Source organism: Ctenopharyngodon idella, chromosome 19, assembly GCF_019924925.1.
Source record: "Ctenopharyngodon idella isolate HZGC_01 chromosome 19, HZGC01, whole genome shotgun sequence".
Classification (NCBI taxonomy): Eukaryota; Metazoa; Chordata; class Actinopteri; order Cypriniformes; family Xenocyprididae; genus Ctenopharyngodon; species Ctenopharyngodon idella.
Window position 1 is genome coordinate 20,196,109 of NC_067238.1, and position 20,819 is coordinate 20,216,927.

Sequence of the window (20,819 nt, forward strand, 5' to 3'; positions counted from 1 at the left end):
CTCAAAATGACTGCCATAATATTGTAGTGTACAATAAATAATTGTTGCCAGCATGCAGATTATTTACCTTTCTGGTCACTAATGCATCAGTTGTGGCGCTATTTATTTTCAATTTTTATTTATCAATCTCTCCGTTGGGATGAAAAAGCATTACTTACTATTTAAGATATTTAAGAACTATTTAACAGATAATACTGAGCATCAGTATTTAATGCAATGTTAAGAAACTTCAGGCTATTAAACGTTTCTGTTTCACTATATGTCTTTCAGCGAAATATGGTAAATGGTAACTGACTGAAATTTCAGTACACAAAAATGAAGGGGCTAAAGAGTGATGAAATATAAAATGGTTTTTATGGACTTTTTTTTAGTTTTGCCACAAACATTGTATCGGGAAAGCCCCCCAAAACAACAGACAAACAGCCGAAACAAATGATACAATAGCTCAGTCCAAGTTAACACAATAGACCATCATTTTAGTGTGCCATGCAAGATTGTGTTTAAAGCATCCATTTTTTTCTTGTCTCCGCAAGACCTGACAAAGCACATGAGTTTTCCTGCGCGTTCTACTTTTGGTTTGATTGTATAATCACGCCACCAGTGGTTGAATATCACATGCCAAACATAATGACAACACCCTGGAAAGTCCCGAACCGGCACTCTTTCGCTTTCTTTTCTTAGTTTGTTGGTGATGCCACGCCAAAACAAAGCTTTGGGGGAGGGGAGGAACTGATAGATGGGTCATTTGCAAACTAGCCGCTCCCTTCCAAAATGTATGAACTTTAAACAGTTATTTTGAATCTAATCAATGATTATTCAGTTTTACTGCCACTGGATCAGTCCATATAAAAATTATAAAGTGATATTGTGGATGACATAACAGGGAAAACTTGGGGAAATTCTCATAATTTTTAGCATGCCTGTTGAAAAGAGGTTTGTACGGATCTGAAAGAACCTTCTTCAATGAGTCATCACAAATAAAAAAAAATGGTTCATTCCCAAAAAATGATAATGAAACTAAACAAATCACTGGGTTGGGCTTTTAACAACAGTCCTGACTGGTACCAACAAAATGGAGGACTTATAACCTACATTACAAAACAACTTCTGGCAGTTAAGCACATAAAAACATATGCTAAATGTAAATAATATTTTAAAATATTAAATATTTCAGCACTGCCCTCAGTGTGATTCACCTTGACATACATACTCCAAATTCTATTGTGCACTATAAACAAAACACTTATTTAAGATAATGAAATTGTTAGAATTCAAATAAGCTTTATATAGGCCTATACATTTAATTGTAAAGGTTTAGCACAGGGCATTGTGCCAGTTTGGTTCGGTTAATGGACTGATAATCCCCCAAAGTTCCCAGAGGGGGAACTGTAGGGGTGTGTAGCTTTATGGTTTCATCAACAGAAATGTGGTGAACTGCGGCATTCAGAACAAATAAGCTTTTTGTTTGGGAAGTCCCTTCAGTAATAGTTGTATGGGGTGATAAAGAGCTCCCCCAAGAGACTAATAAATATATTTCTCTTCTGACCAACTAACGGATAGTGTTTTTGTCAGTAGATAGGATATATTACATCTTTTTGGTCCACTTTTCTTTTGTAATCATTTTTATATAACTTACTAGTGTTGTCAGAAAATATCATCATTCAAAAAAAGTATTTTCATATATTAGCTAAAACCGCTACATATTGTTTCCTGATAATCCGAACCTGATTCTTTCTCGCACACATGGCAACTTCTTACGAATCATGCGGCCAATCAAAAGTAATAAAACAAATTTAAGGCGCCAAATATGCTAGTTCGTCTGATTTCTAATGCACAGACATTGGCGCCACCTTGTGAACATAAATATGCACAGTTTCTCAACAAGACGGCATGACAGCGTTTATATAAAAAATCCCACTGAAGATCACTTAGTCTATAAACTATTATGTTAACAGTTAACCTTGTAAAATACATTTCTATATATATATATTATTGTTAATAACACTTAAATTGTATTGCTCAAATTGTTTGCCTATAATCTGAATCTTGCAGCACATGTGGTCTGAGGTGTGATGGTTTGTGGGTTATGTGTTAGGCAAGAAAAAAAACATAGGTAGTGGTGTGGTTATGTTCAAATAATATGGTAACCATGATGGGTTAGGGCATGTCCCAGTGATTCTTTATTGCTCTGTTTGAGCCTAGGAGATATATAAATATAGGCTAGGAGATCAAACAGAACAATAAAGAACCCACTTGCACGTCATGTGCCCTAACCCATAGTTACTGTATAGTTACCCATAGTTAGTTCAATTCGTAATATCATTGCGCCTGCTGCAGCCATGGTACGGCAGCAAAGTTCCTTGATTATTACGCCGGAATGAGAGTATAGTTCCTAGCCATATCGGCCTAGAAAATTGCAACTTTTAATTTTCCGTCGGTCTTAGTACACAATGTAACTACAGAAGAGTCAAGTTTTAAATAGGAAAAATATTGAAACTCTTTTTAATGAGATGCTAACGGTCTAATCAGATTCAATGAACTATGCTAATCTATGCTAAAAGTGGTACCGCCAGACCCGGAGATCGAATGGATTCGAAAACGGTAAAACTCAACTGTTTAACTATAGGGGAGTTGGAAAATGAGCCTATTTTCAAAAAAAAAGTGGAGTGTTCCTTTAATGTAGGTTTTTTTTTTTTCTTTTTTTTTTTTTTTAACAAAGCAGCTAATATTGCCATAGAAACTAATGGACTGCCGAGTCGCTTTCACGCCAAAATAGCGGAAACGCAGGGCCACTGCTGGGCGCCGGTGTTTCAATGGAACGTTCTATTGAGTTTCGCTTCTTGTTAGTGTATATTCTTTGGTTAAGGTAGGACATATTATTTGCAATTATGTGTTGTGGCTGGGTTGTTATAGCTCTGCGTGACTCTCGATGTATTAGACCTAATTGAACGGAGGAATTTTGGTATTCTTCTGTAGCCTGACGAGTAACTTTAGCCGTTGTTCATGTGAACTCAAAGACAGCCTGATGCTTTGTTTATAGACCGTTGTATCACCTATCAGTTCATGTTGAAAATGTATAATAGGGTAAATCCTGTATAGTGATTTATCTATAGTGCTTGCATAAAGCAAGTAGTGCACACAGTCGTAGCTGTTATATATCTTTGTAACTCAGTGTAAGTCCTCTTTTGAGGCACATGCAAGCGAACGAACCACCACTACCCCCTCCCCATACCCCCCCCCCCCCCCCCCCCCCCCCCCTCCTTATTAAAAAAAAAAAAAGGGGGCTCCCCCAAAGTCCATGGTATAGTTCGAACACTGTGCGGGCCGTTAATCATTTGAAATATTTATGATGTTTAAATTTATACGTATCAGTTGACAGTAAGGTGTAGTTTTGTTATTTACTTGACATTATCAAAGTCCTAAAATTGGCCTCCATATTTTGTTTAGGCTTTCTGTTCCATTTTGTTTCCACTGTAAGTTAGGCCTAACCTTACTGCCATTTTTCCATCTGAGGAAAAAATGTACTTTGCCAAACAGCCGACGACGAGTAGCGTGGATTTACAGTTTTTTGGGATTGAATCAGGGGTGTTTCGGCGTTTCCTCCGAGAAGGCAAGGGAGGCAGTACCTCCTCAAAAAAAAAAAAAAAAAAAAAAAATAGGATGAGAAAATAATCCATAATACATATAAAACAACACAAATATTACAAATTACGACATTAAAAAGATCACAAGTCACTCGTATTTCTAAAGGAACACTGCCCAACAGCGACACCTGCAGGTAAAGTTACAGCAGGAGTCACTTATAGAAAACCTTTAGACCCCCTATAGCGTGCGGTGGGTTTTGTGGGGGGTAATTGAGAATGAATGGGGGAAAGTCACGTGAGAGGAGGCAATGTCTCCATCGCGCTATGATTGGATGTAATTGGTTATGATTGGATATGATTGGTTTGTGCGATAAATCCCGCCTCTTGTTTATGTGCACGTTCTGCATGTCAGTTTGAATGAACAAATGATGGCGTCAATGAGAACAATAATTGAAAAGTAAGTAAACAGATCACCCAGTTAGATATCACCGCTTTATGTCATGTCAAAATCAAACTTGAAATGGACTGAAAACATGATTTTTAGTGCAATCAGCTTGGTGAAATTAAAAATACATCTTCGTGTCTGTGACAGACGGTGTTTATAGAGCATGACTGATGATCCAAAATAGCCTAAGTTGACTATTAAAAAGAAAAACATCAATACACAAATAAAATATATTGTTTAAATTGTTACTGCCTTTAGTTATTATTTTGGAATTAATGTAGAAATGCTTAAAACACTAACTTGATGAGATTGACTTGGTTTTGATAAATAGAACATTTATTACAATACACTGTTAATGTAAAATTACAAAATAGAATTGTATTTGGTTTCTTTTTTTCTTTTTCGATGTAATGTAATGTTCATTTAACAAGGAAGATGTGCCAACGTTAAGAGTAATGTATGTGAATTTACATTTGATTCATAAATAAATAAAAAATGTGCCTCCTCATTTCAGAACACCACTGCACGCCACTGGATTGACTCTACATGAATTATATATATATATATATATATATATATATATAGTACCGGTCAAAAGTTTGGAAACATTAGGCCTAGTATTTTTAACGTTTTTGAAAGAAGTCCCTATGCTCATCAAGCCTGCATTTATTTGATACAAAAATACAGAAAAATAATGATTTTCCATTTGAATATACTTTAAAATATAATTTATTTCTGTGATGCAAAGCTGAATTTTCATCAGCCGTTTCTTTACATTATTATGGATTTGTAAATTAATGTGTCCCATGCACTCATGTTTCTCTCTCTGCAGATAAGTTGTGAGTTTCTGATATTAAAGACATGGTGAAAAGGTGAGAGTTGCACAATTTAAAGATAATATAATTGCTTGAATTTATGTTTTTATGTTTTATTTCTCACAAAAAGTCTGTCTCTCTCTCTCTGTCTCTCTGCAGATAAGTTGTGAGTTTCTGATATTAAAGATATGTTGAAAAGGTGAGATTTGCACCATTTAAAGATAATATAATTGCTAGAATTGATGTTTTTATGTTTTGTTTTTCACAAAAAGTTACATATCTCTTCTCTTGTCTATATGAATAACAGGAAGGGTACTTTGTTTTCTGTGGACCAAATCATTGTCAATAGCCACAGCACCACTTTCAGTGATACTGTTGAGTTTGCACCCTACAACTTCAGTTTCTGTTTACACTGAGATGTCGGAAGACTCTTAAATCATCTTCCTGCGCATGCTGTAAAACGTAAGAAATGATAAAGTTTTCTCAGGACAAAAAAAAAATCTCAGTGTGGAACAAAGGCCAAAACATAAAGAAAAATATTCAAAAGTATCTGGGTTAATGTAGACGTAGACCCTCTGGCATTCACACTGTCTCTCTTGCAAATTCCCTCTACAAACATGCTCTGTGCCATTTTCCACTATTCTGATATTTTTACTGTTAATTTATTAAAAGAGTTCTATAGTAGAGTCTGTTTCATTACTCGTGTTGTTTGTTGTTTGCTTGACAGGTGCCTTTTCAAGATAAACCCCAAGGGATCAAAAGCTGAGAAGAGCACTTCAAGAAAGCAGATGATGGTCAGTCCACAGCATGTGTGTCAAACTCCGCTCCTGGGGGGCCACTGTCCCGCAGAACACCTGCCTGGAAGTTTCTAGTCAAGTCAAGTCACCTTTATTTATATAGCACTTTTTACAATATAGATTGTGTCAAAGCAGCTTTACATTGATAACTGGTACATTGTTTGGCTGCACAGCACAGCAGCACAGCAGCTCTTAAAGAATAGTGTCAATGCAGGCAGATCAAAGCACTGTTGAATATCAAATGTCAAGTCAAATGTCAAGTGTCCCCAACTAAGCAAGCCAGAGGCGACAGCGGCAAGGAACCCAAACTCCATCAGGTGACATCAGGTGGCAGACAAGTGGCAAATTGGTGTTAAAATGGAGAAAAAAACCTTGGGAGAAACCAGGCTTAGTCGGGGTGCCAGTTCTCCTCTGGCCAACAGTGCTTTGTTACAATTCAGGTTGCTATCATAAGTCCAATAGGATCGCAACATTAAAAGTATTTATTCCAGTTCCATCCAATTGAGGATCGTATTGAGGATCACGCCGGTATGGACGGTTGTTGAGGAACTGTGTCGTGGCTGTCATGTCGATGAGGCCCTCACAGTGGATGATCTAGTTGACTCAATCTCTGCTGATACGTCAGGGCTGCGTTGTGGTCGTGTCAAGGTGCAGGTCCTTGGTCTCACCTGGATATGGCCCGGATCCGGTTGACTACGGTGAACCTCGGGATAAACAGAAAGACTAATATTAGCGTAGATGCCATTCTTCTTCTGATGTAACGAGTACATCAGGTGTTATAGGAAGTGTTCCCGGCTCCGGCTGACCTAATTTATGCAGCCTAATAATCCTTTAATGGATTTGAAAATATAAATTGGTAATGTGTTATGTGTATGCCAGGTTAAAGAGATGCAATTTTAATCTAGATTTAAACTGACAGAGTGTGTCTGCTTCCCGAACAATGCTAGGAAGATTGTTCCAGAGTTTAGGTGCCAAATAGGAGAAGGATCTACCACCTGCAGTTGATTTTGATATTCTAGGTATTATCAGCTGGCCTGAATTCTGAGATCGCAATAGACGTGAAGGACTATAATGAATTAGGAGCTCGCTCAGGTACTGGGGAGCTAAACCATTTAGTGCTTTGTAAGTAATTAGCAAGATTTTAAAATCTATACAATGTTTAACAGGAAGCCAATGCAGTGTTGACAGAACTGGGCTAATATGGTCATACTTCCTAGTTCTAGTAAGAACTCTAGCTGCTGCATTTTGTACGAGCTGTAGTTTATTTATCAGGCGAGCAGAACAACCACCCAGTAGAGCATTACAGTAATCTAGCCTTGAGGTCATGAACGCATGAACTAACTGTTCTGCATTTTTCATTGAGAGCATATGTCGTAGTTTAGATATATTTTTAAGATGGAAGAATGCCGTTTTACAGATGCTAGTAACATGGCCTTCAAATGAAAGATTGGTATCAAAGAGCACACCCAGGTTCCTAACTGACGACGAAGACTTAACAGAGCAGCCATCAAGTGTTAGACAATATTCTAGGTTATTACGTGAAGAAGTTTTTGGTCCAAAAATTAGAATCTCTGTTTTTTTCTGAATTTAGTAGTAGAAAATTACTGGTCATCCAATTTTTTATATCAGCTATGCATTCCGTTAATTTCGTGAATTGGTAAGTTTCGTCAGGGCACGAAGAAATATAGAGCTGAGTATCATCAGCGTAACAGTGAAAACTAACGCCATGCTTCCTAATGATATCTCCCAAGGGTAGCATGTACAGAGTGAACAGCAACGGTCCTAGTACTGAGCCTTGTGTTACTCCATATTGAACTTGTGATCGATATGACATGTCTTCATTTACTACTACAAACTGATAACGGTCAGATAAGTATGATTTGAACCATGACAATGCAATTCCACTAATGCCAACATAATTTTCGAGTCTATTTAAAAGAATATTGTGATCAATATTGTCAAATGCAGCACTAAGATCCAGTAACACTAATAGAGAGATACAACCACAATCTGATGATAAGAGCAAATCATTAGTAACTCTAATGAGAGCAGTCTCAGTACTATGGTACGGTCTAAATCCTGACTGGAAATCCTCACAGATACCATTTCTTTCTAAAAAGGAACATAGTTGTGATGATACTGCCTTTTCTAGTATTTTTGACAGAAAAGGGAGATTTGAGATCGGCCTATAATTGACTAATTCTCTAGGATCAAGTTGTGGTTTTTTAATAAGAGGTTTAATAATAGCCAGCTTAAAAGTTTTTGGTACGTATCCTAGTGATAAAGATGAATTGACGATATTAAGAAGAGGATCTATGACCTCTGGAAGCATTTCTTTCAATAGCTTAGTCGGTATAGGGTCTATGTAACGCGCGTCGCGGCGCAAGTGCGACCCTCCCTCTCAAACAGTGAATAACGGAAATGAGCAGAGAAGGAATACACCGTTTCTAGATTTGGACCAGCGACCAGAAGATCAGACTCGCTCAAGAGACTGTGTCAGCAACAATGGTAGAAGGAAATGACGACAACACTGGCTGCATTAGAAACAGGTAAGATGTATTAAAGAGAATGTTAATAATGCAATAATGGGAGGAAAAAAAAATAATAACAATAAGCCAAAGTTTCAATACATCATCAGAACAAACAAACAAAAAAAAGAAAAAAAAGGGGAAATAGTGATCAAAAAGGGGTAATGGAGAATGAAATGAATGAAAAAAAATAAATAAATAAATAAATGTATTCTTCTTATAATCCCTTATATATTTAAATTGTCTATTTAGTTCTAGTACTTTTTATTATTTGTTTGTCTATCTCCTTTTGACCTATTTAGATTCAACCTAATAAAATTAACTGACTCTTACTCTGCTAATATGGGCATAAAATTTCTTTTCACATATTTATTCAATTTGGTTTTTTAATTGGCTTATTTAATATAGAGAATAACTTTGAGTTTGACTATGAATACAATTCTTCCAAATGACACTTCGAAATACCTTTTTCACTCTCGTTCTTCGGAAAAACAACAACAACAAAAAATAAATAAAATAAAACCAATTAATTAAATGAAACTAAAGAACAGTGGAATTTGAGAGTAAAAAAAAAAATCAGTAGAAATTAAAAGAAATTTACAATAGATCAACCTTACTGCTCACAATAACAGTCTCAATGTGGATTAGGGTTTCACCAAACTTTAGCTCCAGTTCAGTGCTGCTTACACGAGATCCTTCTTCCGCAATTGAGTTCTGATCAACACAGTTCAGTCAGAAAAAAAAAACGAAGGAAAAGCGTATGCACAATCCTACCACTTTCTTGATTCTCGTAGCTCGATCCTTATATGGGCATGGCTCGCCAGTTCCTGCTCGCAGTCTCTTTTTTAGTGCAATGCAGGGACAGTTCAAGTTCAAAGTCTTCTTCACGATCGTCCGGTTCCAGAAAATATGCTGCACCCGACTCAAGGGATGATGGAAAAACAGAAGATAGGGAAAGGAAGGACAGAAAAAAAAACCCAACCTTGCAAAAGACAAGGCCAAAAATACAATTAGACATTCCGTTCAAAATATACATCATTACAGCAGTTAATCTGCAAATAAACAACATTTCAACATATTTAACTCCATGTTCATTTAACATTAGCACTTTGAAATTTGCATAGACATGCTAAGAGCATTTTTCAAATGACGCGCTTAGGCCTCATCTGCCCGTATCACATGTGCGTCACAATCAGCCATTTCTCATAGCTCGAATATACGACAAAAACCCATTAAAACAACACTTGTAAACTGCTTAAAGAAACTTTTAAATCTGAACATTAGTTATTTAACACATCCACCCGATATTCCTCCCGTTTTTAAACAGAGGGTTAGCTTTTATACATCTTTTATATACTACTGCACATAATACAACCGCATTTGATGGTTAAACACCATTTACAGAACATTTATACAAAACAACCTCTGTAATTGAGGGTTTAATCACTTCACTTACCAAGAGAATTCAAATTTTCTAGTTATGAAGTTTCCAGACAGGCCAAACTCCAACCTCTGGAAGTTTGTCTCTCCTCTGTAACAGTTTGCGCTAGCATCAACCGTGATAATCGACTGACAACGTTCAATTCACATTTTTTCCTCTCCAACTCTGTTATTTCTCTTAACTGCTAATTTATGTGTTCTAATTCTGTTTCTTCTTCTTTTTCAGGACCACGTCGGAACTGCTGTTTCTCTCTCTCGCATCGCGCATTCTCGCTTCGTCTTCTCTCTCGCACAGCCCCGATCGTAGGGCGGGGCTAACTCTTCGCTCTCCTCATTGGACCAATCTTCACATTGTTTTATTTGAATAATTTTTCAAATTAGTTTTATTTCTTTTTGAATTTATGCATTTTCCTATTTTCTATTTCACAAATGCTACTAAAATAAAGCACTGATTTACATATTCACGAGTGTTATGGTTTTTATTCCTTTTTCTGTTTTACATAAACAGGGCTCTTGGTAACCTGGGTTACACCCTCCCCTCCTGAATACATGCACGTCCCGCTGCATCTGCATATTTTTGGGGTTGAGATACAACCACAGGCACAGTATCAGCAGAAGCAACATTCGCCTCTAAAGAAGTGCTGAATGCGGCACTCAGACCTTGCAACAGAGATTGAATCACCACGGTAAGCGGGTTTCCCAATTGGGGATACTCAAGTCTTTTTGCAGGCTGCCTCTCTCTTTTTGAACGCCTGGGAATCACTCCGTGCTCAAACTCAGTGTCATTCACTTGTTCAATCTGGTCACCTACAGCATCCATAGTTTTGCTCGGAACTGGACTCTCTCTACTCCTGTTCTCACCCTCACAATTTGCTTCCATTTCGGTCTCCTGGGCATGCAACTCATCTACCAACTTGGAACAGAGATCCAATCCTGCATCGATGGGACCTAACTCTAGCTCATCAGAAGACATTCCTACTTCTCCTGATTCAGGTAAGCTTCCCTCTACAGGTCCGCAATCAGGTAAGGACTCCTTTACAGGTTCCTCTAAACTCTCCCCTGAATACCTACAGGTAGGTACACTCTCTCCAACAGGTTCACTAACAGGTAGGTCAATTTTGACGTTCTGGGATCTTGGGCAGGGTAATGGCTCCGGATTCACTAAAACTCGAGTTTCAAAGTTCAGCTTATCCCTAAACGGAGGACTAAGAAACTGATCATCCTCAGACCCAGAGTCCTCACACACAGACTCTGGCTCTTGTAACTCATTATTTGCACAAGCTCTAGTCCTAGGCCTGCAAACTCTTTGCTTAGGCTGCTGCTCATGTTGATCTGGCTGCAAAAATCCACAGGGCAACAACAAATCACGATGTAACGTCCTGAGAGGACTACTCTGCCCAACTGGCCGGACAGTGTACACCGGTAAGTCTCCCGCTCTCTTGACTACTACTTGGACACCTTGCTCCCACTTGTCAGCGAGCTTATGCTTCCCTCGCAACCTAACATTGCGCACAAGAACTCTGTCACCCTCCTCCAAAGTAGAAGCAACTACGCGTTCATCGAACCTTCTTTTGTTACGCTCTGCTAATTTAGCAGCACTCTTCTTAGCTACCTCGTAGCTCTCTCGCAACCGGTCTTTCAGATCTTTCACGTACTGAGAGTGGGATTTTGCAGGAGATTCTATCGGCAAGCCGAAAGCCAAATCCACTGGCAAGCGAGGCAGCCGCCCAAACATGAGCTCATAAGGAGCATACCCAGTTGTATCATTGCGCGTACAATTGTATGCATGCACTAGGGGCTTTACAAACTCCTTCCACTTAGACTTTTTCTCATTCTCCAAAGTTCCCAGCATTTGGAGAAGCGTCCGGTTAAAACGTTCTACCGGGTTACCTCTGGGGTGGTAAGGCGTGGTACGAATTTTATGAATACCCGCAACATGACACAATTCCTTGATTGTGTGGGATTCGAAATCGGGCCCTTGGTCACTATGTAGCTTCTCAGGAAACCCATAGTGCACCAGGAAATTTTCCCACAGACATTTTGCGACCGTACGAGCTGTTTGGTTCTGGGTCGGTATCGCCACGGCGTACTTTGTGAAATGGTCGGTGATAACCAATATGTTCTTGGTATTGCTGTGGTCTGGCTCTAACGACAAAAAGTCCATACAGACCAACTCCAAAGGCCTACTGGTTTGAATATTGACCAGAGGAGCGGCTCTGTCTGGAGGCGTTTTTCTGCGCACGCAGCGTTCACAGGTTTTGATCTTTTTTTCAACTGTTTGGGACATTTTAGGCCAGAAGAACCTGGACCTCACTAAGTCCAGGGTTCTCTCAATACCCAAGTGCCCCATGTCATCGTGGAGGCTGCGCAACACTATCTCCCTTAACCTAGCTGGTAGCACTAACTGATAATGAAAAGCCCCTTGCTCTTGCTTCCTCCTATACAGCACCCCATTCCTCAATTCAAGTCGACTCCACTCCCTCAACCACAATACCATATCAGGTGGCTGACCCCTCAGAGTACCTGGTCTAGTCCCATTCTTCATCCATCCAATTACTACCTCAAGCTCTGGATCTTTCCCTTGCCATTCTGCTAATGTGGCCTCTGAGATGTTAGAGAGATCAGGAAGACCATGCTCAACCTCGTGTTGAAACTCATTCGGCAAAGCATCAACGCTATGAGTGAGGGACTCGACCAACGCAACTGGAGAGTGTGCCAAGTCAGGGCTTTCAAGCAAACCAATCACCTGATGCCTCTCACAAATGGCATTCACCACATCCGCCATGAGAACCTCAGACCCGGTTTCAGGCTCCGCCAGGTGGTGAAGTGTAAACTGCTTGATCCTCTCTCTTTCTTTCTGAGAGACGAGATCATCCAAAGGCTCACCATGTGGACGCCGGGAAAGCCCGTCCGCGTCCTGGTTTTGACTCCCAGCCCTGTATTGGAGCTTAAAAGTATATGTCGACAAACTAGACAACCAGCGGTAGCTGGTAGCGTCAAGCTTTGCAGAAGTCAAAACATACGTCAGGGGATTACTGTCGGTTACAACAATGAAATCTGCACCGTACAAATAGTCGCTGAACTTGGCTGTGACAGCCCACTTTAAGGCCAAAAATTCAAGCTTATGTGCGGGGTATTTTGCTTCACTCTTTGTCAGTCCCCTACTGGCGAATGCTATTACCCGCATCTGCCCGTCCTGCTCCTGGTACAATGCCGCACCAAGCCCCGTAGTACTGGCATCGGTGTGAAGCGTATACGGGAGCTTGGGGTCAGCAAAACCCAGGACAGGAGCGGAGGTCAGCTTAGAAATGATGACATCAAAGGCATTCTGACATGCAATGGTCCACCGATCACCGAACTGCTCTTTGGTATTGAAGTACTCACCCCCCTCTCCTTTCCCACTGCGGCCCCTACGAAGTGGAGGGTACCCTTCAGTGAGTCCCGTGAGAGGTTTGACTATCTTCGAGTAGTCACACACGAACCTTCTGTAGTACCCTGCAAATCCTAAGAACGCTCTCAGTTCTTTCAAATTTGTAGGTCTTGGCCAAGTCTTAAGAGCTTCAATCTTAGCCGGGTCAGTCTTTACCCCATCCCTCGAGACAACATGCCCCAAATACTTGACTGATGTCTGAAAGAAACAACATTTTTCAGGCGACAACTTCAACCCGTACTGTTTAAGCCGATTGAGGACCTGTACTAACTGCGACTCGTGCTCTTCCAAGGTCTCTGAAAAGACTATCAGGTCATCAATAAAGACTAGCACCTGTTTCCTGTGAAGATCACCCATGCACCGCTCCATTAATCTTTGGAACGTACTTGGCGCATTTGTGATTCCTTGGGGCATTCTATTGAATTCCCAGAATCCAAGAGGGCACACGAAAGCAGTCTTGCACTTATCAGCCTCATCCATCTCAATTTGGTAAAACCCAGACTTTAAATCAAGCACAGAGAACCACTTTGAGCCTGTAAGTACAGAAAAGACTTCTTCCAGATTGGGCAGAGCGTATGCGTCTTTGATCGTCTGGGAATTCAATTTCCGAAAGTCGATACAGAGCCGTACCGAGCCATCTTTCTTTCTGACTACCACTATGGGTGAAGAAAAGGGGGACTCAGACTCACGAATAACTCCAGCAGTCATTAGTTCCTGAAGATGCTTTCGAACAGCATCAATGTCCTGTGGGTGAATCGGACGCGCCCTATGCTTGAAGGGTGTCTCATTAGTTAGTCTGATTTGATGTTTTACTTGACCTGTACAGCCATAATCAAGATCATGTAAAGAAAAGACCTCAGGCATGGAATTTAACAGGTTTGTTATCCGCACCCTCCAGTCTGAAGACAAGGGAGAGTCTCCGAAATCAAAGGTAAGATTGGCGTGGGTAGGTGCTGGTGACTCAACCTTGCTTGAATTCTGGGCTGTTTTCTCTACGACTGTCTGTATAGCATGGATCTCAGCCAATACGGCTTTAGGGGGGATAGTTAAATCTGTCTTAGTACTATTCTTAAGTAGAACTGACAGCTGAGAGAAGCGTTTAGAAGGCAATGTGTGCACACAGCTCGCAACCATGAGGCCGCTTGGAAATGGAGCTGATGGTGGTTCAAGAATTACCCACTTCTCCATACAGGGTTCCCGAAGCTGAACGTATCCATTCAGAACCACTGTGCTCCCGGCAGGCACAACTTCATGAAGATTCCCTACCAGCTTCACTTGTCCTAATGCTTCACTGCTAGTTTGCCTCCACCTTGCCTCAAGGACTTTAAGCACTGCCTGATATCCGTGGAGACTCGAACAAGGGCTACTCTCATTTTCCTTAATGCAAAGGCTGTAAAGCACATCCAGGGAGTTGGTTCCGACAAGAACTTGCGACAGACTCTTTAAATCTGGAACTATTAAAGCTAACGTGGGGACCTCGACTTCAACGCCTACGAACTCTCTAGGAAACTTTAAAGTCAGCTCAGTGTACCCCAAGTATGGCACGGCTTGCCCATTGGCTCCCTCCACTTCCAACAAATTTTCTAACGACTTCAGCGGGTAATCAGACAAATGTGCCTCGTAGAATGACTGGGGAACTGTAGTAACCTGAGACCCTGTGTCTAGGAGACAATCTACTTCCTTTCCATCAATAACGATCTGCGCAGTGCACTTAACCCCTACTAACCCCTTCGGCAGGCTTTTTAGCGGTGCCTTATGACGACTATTCGTAACAGGCTCTTGCCTGTAACATCTAGGGCGGATACTTTTACACCTCGTCTCTGTATGCCCCGCTACAGAGACTTCCCCTAGTTTAAAGGCAAAGAGGAATGACCACGCAGCGAGTCCCACTGAGCCTGTTGCTCCCTCAACTTACGCCTCTTTTCCTCAACTTTTGTGGGGTTCGCAGCATTATCACAAGCAACAGCCAAATGCCCGTCTTCTCCGCATCTGAAACAATATCCAGGGCGAGGCCGATTGGTCATTGGTTGGGCCCTTCTAGCACTTCTACCAATGTCTGTCTCGAACAAATTCTGAGGCGGGAAAACTCGGGGACTAGCAGTCTCACGGGAGTAGTCTCTATAACTCTTTTGAGCAACACTCTGAGCCTGCAGTTCAACAACTTGTTGTCGCAGCTTAGCGATTTCTGAGTCATCTGAATTTTCGCGCCTTACTTCTTGAGCCATGGATGCTTTCAAAGTGGTTACCTGAGTACGCAAATCTTCCACTACTTTCCTCAAAGTGCTCAGCTCCACCTTCTCAGAGGACCCACTCGGCCGCTTATGGCCTGTGGTTTGACCTAAATTAGCAACTTGGGCCTGGACCTCTGCAAGTTGTTTCTTTATGAGGTCTGTTTCAGAAGTGTCAGAATTTGGTGTCTCATGAGAATAAACTGATACTTGCTGAGTGGCAGCTCGTGGTCTCGGGTAGGTATTAGGAGCTTTTGACAACCCAAGGTACTTTTTCATACGCTCTTCCTTGGAGGCATGCTTACCCTCCTCTGTTCGGATTAATACAACCAACTCAGCAAAGGTGGGTGGGTGAGTCTCCCTCCTTCCTAACTGAAGACTGGCTATGAGACCATCGTCCCAACACCCTCTCATGAACTGTTTCAAGAGGCAACGATCGTGATCTCTCTCCGCAATGCCTCCCCTCCTAATCGTTGTACTCAAAATAACTTGCAACCGATGCAAAAAATCTGATGACTTTTCTCCTTGATTCTGTAAGGTGCCCATGAACTTGGCCAACAGTTCATCACCATCCTCTACAGAACCATAGACTGACTCCAACAATTCAAGATATACTGCTGGCAAAGCTGGAGGTCGCACATGCTTCACTACGTCTGCGGCTGGAGGCAACAAGCTATCTAAGATCCTCCGAGCCCTATGCAAGTCTGAAACCGACGGGTCACTTAACAGGAGATCTACACTTGCTCGCCAAGTATCAAAATCAGGTTCATTTGGAGGACGCGGGCTCCTCCCTGAGAAAACCCTAAGTCGAACTGAGGCCTGCTGTGCCATTGTGGCATCAGCAGTCTTCACTATGTGCTCTACTACCATTCTTTGAATACCCGGTGGGTCAGCAATGCTCGCAGGAAAAGTAGGGTTAGTAGTCACGGTAACACCATCAACAACGGTTTCTGGATTTGGGAAGGCCATAGAGGCCTCCCGCCTCTTGGTTGGGTCTTTTGATTCTGGGGTTCGCATTTCTACTGTTTCAGCAGAGGAAGACAAGGGCATCGGGGAACAACATACAGGTTCTGGAACGATTGCTTCCACACTCTGAGAATCATTAAAGCTTGCATTTTGTGCTCTTACCGGAGTACGGTTAGCGGAGTGGGCTTCCTGAAGCTTTTCCAACTCCCCCTGAAGCACATCTAAGAAAGGCTTCCCACTTCCCCTAGCAAGGGCCTTCAACGTTTCAAGATACTCTTCAGTGACCGTACCACTAGCTGTCTGCTTACAGACGCTAGCCAGAGCTCGTACTTGGAATGTAACACTCGGGTTTGAGAGACTTCCCAGGGTTAAGGGTAACAAGGGTGTTAAGTTCAGCATGGAAGTGCTGTGAGCATATTCCACAATACCATGGTGATGGAACTCAGAAGTTTGGTCATCAATTATCAAATTACGTCTAATTGATCCATACTTTTGCAAGAATGTCTCTAGCTCGCTATCTGTCTCGGTTAATGTGAGGCCTTTGACTATGAGCGCACTTTCCACGTTCACGTTTTCTCTCTCTATGATGTCCATTATCGCAAAGTAAGGTCAGCTCTCTGGGGTTTTTTTTTTTCGTAACAAATGTTCTCGTTTTCTGCCTTTCCTACTGCTGTCCTTGTTGCTAAGCAACAGTCTCCTGGCTGGCTCGCCAACTTTCTGTAACGCGCGTCGCGGCGCAAGTGCGACCCTCCCTCTCAAACAGTGAATAACGGAAATGAGCAGAGAAGGAATACACCGTTTCTAGATTTGGACCAGCGACCAGAAGATCAGACTCGCTCAAGAGACTGTGTCAGCAACAATGGTAGAAGGAAATGACGACAACACTGGCTGCATTAGAAACAGGTAAGATGTATTAAAGAGAATGTTAATAATGCAATAATGGGAGGGAAAAAAAATAATAACAATAAGCCAAAGTTTCAATACATCATCAGAACAAACAAACAAAAAAAAGAAAAAAAAGGGGAAATAGTGATCAAAAAGGGGTAATGGAGAATGAAATGAATGAAAAAAAATAAATAAATAAATAAATGTATTCTTCTTATAATCCCTTATATATTTAAATTGTCTATTTAGTTCTAGTACTTTTTATTATTTGTTTGTCTATCTCCTTTTGACCTATTTAGATTCAACCTAATAAAATTAACTGACTCTTACTCTGCTAATATGGGCATAAAATTTCTTTTCACATATTTATTCAATTTGGTTTTTTAATTGGCTTATTTAATATAGAGAATAACTTTGAGTTTGACTATGAATACAATTCTTCCAAATGACACTTCGAAATACCTTTTTCACTCTCGTTCTTCGGAAAAACAACAACAACAAAAAATAAATAAAATAAAACCAATTAATTAAATGAAACTAAAGAACAGTGGAATTTGAGAGTAAAAAAAAAAATCAGTAGAAATTAAAAGAAATTTACAATAGATCAACCTTACTGCTCACAATAACAGTCTCAATGTGGATTAGGGTTTCACCAAACTTTAGCTCCAGTTCAGTGCTGCTTACACGAGATCCTTCTTCCGCAATTGAGTTCTGAGCAACACAGTTCAGTCAGAAAAAAAAACGAAGGAAAAGCGTATGCACAATCCTACCACTTTCTTGATTCTCGTAGCTCGATCCTTATATGGGCATGGCTCGCCAGTTCCTGCTCGCAGTCTCTTTTTTAGTGCAATGCAGGGACAGTTCAAGTTCAAAGTCTTCTTCGCGATCGTCCGGTTCCAGAAAATATGCTGCACCCGACTCAAGGGATGATGGAAAAACAGAAGATAGGGAAAGGAAGGACGGAAAAAAAAACCCAACCTTGCAAAAGACAAGGCCAAAAATACAATTAGACATTCCGTTCAAAATATACATCATTACAGCAGTTAATCTGCAAATAAACAACATTTCAACATATTTAACTCCATGTTCATTTAACATTAGCACTTTGAAATTTGCATAGACATGCTAAGAGCATTTTTCAAATGACGCGCTTAGGCCTCATCTGCCCGTATCACATGTGCGTCACAATCAGCCATTTCTCATAGCTCGAATATACGACAAAAACCCATTAAAACAACACTTGTAAACTGCTTAAAGAAACTTTTAAATCTGAACATTAGTTATTTAACACATCCACCCGATATTCCTCCCGTTTTTAAACAGAGGGTTAGCTTTTATACATCTTTTATATACTACTGCACATAATACAACCGCATTTGATGGTTAAACACCATTTACAGAACATTTATACAAAACAACCTCTGTAATTGAGGGTTTAATCACTTCACTTACCAAGAGAATTCAAATTTTCTAGTTATGAAGTTTCCAGACAGGCCAAACTCCAACCTCTGGAAGTTTGTCTCTCCTCTGTAACAGTTTGCGCTAGCATCAACCGTGATAATCGACTGACAACGTTCAATTCACATTTTTTTCCTCTCCAACTCTGTTATTTCTCTTAACTGCTAATTTATGTGTTCTAATTCTGTTTCTTCTTCTTTTTCAGGACCACGTCGGAACTGCTGTTTCTCTCTCTCGCATCGCGCATTCTCGCTTCGTCTTCTCTCTCGCACAGCCCCGATCGTAGGGCGGGGCTAACTCTTCGCTCTCCTCATTGGACCAATCTTCACATTGTTTTATTTGAATAATTTTTCAAATTAGTTTTATTTCTTTTTGAATTTATGCATTTTCCTATTTTCTATTTCACAAATGCTACTAAAATAAAGCACTGATTTACATATTCACGAGTGTTATGGTTTTTATTCCTTTTTCTGTTTTACATAAACAGGGCTCTTGGTAACCTGGGTTACATCTAACATACATGTTGCTGATTTTGATGATTTAACAAGTTTAGACAATTCTTCCTCTCCTAAAGCAGTAAATGAATTGAATTTTTCCTCAGGGACACTACAATGCACTATCTGACACGATACTGTAGTAGACGGTTGCATGGTTATTATTTTTTCTCTAATATTATCAATCTTGCAAGTAAAGAAGTTCCTAAAGTCATTACTGCTGTGCTCTTTGGAAACATCAGAAGTTGAAGCTTTGTAAGACACATTTCTTGTTAATTTAGCCACTGTATCAAATAAATACCTAGGGTTGTGTTTATTTTCTTCTAAGAGTTTTGAAAAATAGGCAGATCTAGCAGATTTTAAGGCCTTTCTGTACTCAATCATTCTCTCTCTCCACGAAATACTTCTAGTTTTGATTTCTTCCAGCTGCACTCCATTTTTCTGACTGCTACCTTTAGGGCCTGAGTGTGCTCATTGTACCATGGCATTGGATTAATTTCCTTAATCTTTTTTAAACACAAAGGAGCAACTGAGTCTAATGTGCTGGAAAAGACAGAGGCAATAGTTTCTGTTGCAACATCGAGGTCTTCTAAGCTGTCTGGTATGCTAAGGCGATGAAAATGATCAGGAAGATTAATTATAAAGCAATCTTTAATGGTAGAAGTGATGGTTCTACCATATTTATGGCATGGAGGCAGTTTAGCCGCCTTGACTAAATGTAGTATACACGAGACTAGATCTGATCTGAGATGTCGTCACTCTGCTGCAGAATTTCAACAGCATCGATATCGATTCCATGTGACAATATTAGATCTAAAGTATGATTACGACAATGAGTGGGTCCTGACACATGTTGTCTAACACCAATAGAGTTTAGAATATCTGCAAATGCCAATCCTAATGCGTCTTTTTTATTATCTACATGAATATTAAAATCACCAACAACAAGGACTTTATCTGCAGCTAGTACTAACTCTGATAGAAAGTCAGCAAATTCTTTGATAAAGTCTGTATTGTGTCCTGGTGGCCTGTATACAGTAGCCAGCACAAATGTCAACTTACATAATGTTACGTAAAGTACCATAGTTTCGAAGGAATTATATTTGAAAGACTTTTGACTAATACCATAAATATTACTATAGATTACAGCAACACCTCCCCCTTTGCCTTTCTGACGAGCATTGTGTCGATAATCATAACCTTGAGGACTAGACTCATTTAAAGTAATGTAATCGTCCGGTTTTAGTCAAGTTTCTGTCAAACACAGCACATCTAGATTATTATCTTTGATAATATCATTAACAATAAGTGATTTTGAAGAAAGGGATCTAATATTTAACAACCCAAGTTTTATCGTTTGTTTAGCATTATTATCTCTATTTTTTATTTGTTGAACATCAATTAAATTTTTACTATTAAATGGGTTTGGAAGTTTTTTGTTTTTACTAATTCGGGGTACAGACACAGTCTCTATTTGATAATATCTAGGTGTAAGAGTTTCTATGTGTTGGAAATTATCTGACTTCTGTAATGTGGGGCAGCTAGCAGACGGTCGGTTTAGCCAGTCTGTCTGCTTCCTGACCTGGGCCCCAGTTTGTCATGTTTCAGCTCTAAGACTATATGCCATATTACTAGACAGAAGAGCAGCACCATCCCGGGAGGGATGAATACAATCTCTTTTCAACAGGTCAGGTCTGCCCCAAAAACTTTTCCAATTGTCTATGAAACCTATATTATTTTGCGGACACC

At 40.2% G+C, this 20,819-nt stretch overlaps 2 long non-coding RNA genes across 2 annotated transcripts; one reads left to right on the top strand and one right to left on the bottom strand.

Annotated features, from left to right (window-relative positions):
• Window positions 1-970: 970 nt before the first annotated feature.
• LOC127501527 (uncharacterized) lies at window positions 971-19,015 on the top strand. The gene is made up of 6 exons (XR_007926623.1): window positions 971-2,866; window positions 4,862-4,901; window positions 5,004-5,043; window positions 5,152-5,306; window positions 5,572-8,190; window positions 18,782-19,015. It is a non-coding gene; the product is annotated as an uncharacterized LOC127501527 (long non-coding RNA).
• On the bottom strand, window positions 8,058-18,785 carry LOC127501528 (uncharacterized). The gene is made up of 3 exons (XR_007926624.1): window positions 18,571-18,785; window positions 17,117-18,096; window positions 8,058-8,171 (listed from the first exon to the last, which is right to left on the bottom strand). It is a non-coding gene; the product is annotated as an uncharacterized LOC127501528 (long non-coding RNA).
• Window positions 19,016-20,819: the final 1,804 nt, after the last annotated feature.